Source organism: Perkinsus marinus, assembly GCF_000006405.1.
Source record: "Perkinsus marinus ATCC 50983 genomic scaffold scf_1104296936966, whole genome shotgun sequence".
NCBI lineage: Eukaryota > Perkinsozoa > Perkinsida > Perkinsidae > Perkinsus > Perkinsus marinus.
In genome coordinates this window covers 166,580-168,396 of record NW_003213976.1, presented here as the reverse complement: position 1 = coordinate 168,396, position 1,817 = coordinate 166,580, and positions in this window count along the sequence as shown.

The window sequence follows — 1,817 nt, the reverse complement described above, 5'->3', positions numbered from 1 at the left end:
AGCACGCATGCGCGACGAAGAAGAAGCCGCTATACAATGGAGCTGGCGTGGTCTGCTGTGATCGACCATCCTTTACTTTGCAAGGAGGAATGAATTGCTCATCACCAACAATAATATCAGACCACTGAGAACCCAAAGGGCAATGAGCGTGACCAAACTCCATTGGTCCAGAGTGTCAAATATGACAGTGTCGCTGACACACCATGCACTCGCAGCATCAGCACTTGCATGAGGGGCGCTCTCGCGAATACAACTAGTAAGGATATCCGCATTGAGTCCTCTCGTGCCGCGACGGAGCCAGCTTGCGAAGACATCACCAACCTTAGTCACAGTACAACTGATCTCGGTGCACACCAGAGTGCCACTTTCGAATGCACACGAGCCACCGTTGCATTGAGCTTGCTCATAGAGACCAAGGTAGAATGATCGCACGAAGCGGTAGGCAGTTGCCTCCTGACCAGTCACATCGAGTAGTTGTTGACTATTAGAGCTACTGAGAGAATCGATAGCCCTACCATAGACGGTAACTACGATGGAGACTATGAGGACTACAGCCAGGATGAAGCCGGCAGAAGTTAAGTAGCATAGGAAAAGACATCGGTTGTATTTGTATGTAGCTGAGCACCCGATGAAGCCGACAATAAGCAGTCCCACTCCAACGAAGAGTGAGACCCATAGGGGCCACACGTGGAGCAGTTGACCGCCATAGGTAACGAATAGGTACACAGAGGCAGCCACAAGCAAACCACCCAGTATAAAGATGATAGTTAGGACCAGGTAGTTGAGGAGATCCGAGGACGCTTTGCAGCAGCTGGCCATTGAGTCTGAAAAGGAGCACCTGGCCAACGACCCCTCGAACACTCAATATTAACCAATTCAGCACTTAACCCTGCCGCTACGTGATCACTACAGCTTTATGCCGGCTGGATTACTACTACGTTGGTTTAACCGATTCTATTGAGGATGAATAATACAAGAATCATTTTCACAGTGTTTTCATTCCTGAGAGATATCAGTGGTGAATCACGCTAGACACATTCACATGGTTGCAGTCTTTGAAAATCTATGAGCAACTGGAGTTCCTCCGCTGTGACCGACACTTCGAATCATGTGCGCTCTCCATTAAATCATCTCCATGAAAACAGTAGTCAGAGAAGTCGGCACCACCAGGATGATGAGAAGACCCGCCAGCTCGAGGATTCCAGGAGACCACAACCGCGTAGAGCGGGACACTGACCGACGAGGCCCACACCCCAGAAACGTCAGCATCATAAATAGCCGGAGCATGCAGCGGCGGCAACTCATCGAAGTCACATAACCAGGAGCAATGCATCGACGTCGCCATGCTAGGTTCTCTGAACCTGGTGAACTCTACCTCCCCAGAGTGTTGTTTCCTTGTCCCACTCGCTCCAGGATAGGGATGATGAGCTTTCGTCTTTTACGGCGTTCACAACCCTCAGCCTACGGAGCTCGTTTGCTTGCATCGCTTCCCCACCAACTGGAAGCAGTAGTGACGTGGCCTCGCCATTGTGACCAAGGTAAGAGAGCTGATACCATAACATCGTTACAGTGACAACACGATACAGTAGAAAGCACGCAGATGGAAACGAAGGGCGCAGCTTTAAATAGGACACTGGTCTCATCAAACAGTAATCCCTTGAAGTAATCAGGGCTAATGGTATAGCGGGCGCATAGGGTCAACGACCATGTCCCTCAAGGCGTCTTGGAAGTGCCTCAGCCAGTTGGCGAGGTCCTCTCGAGTGTAGTCCGGCTGACGGCATTTGAATCTCAGAGCCCAGGAACATCGACTTGTCTGG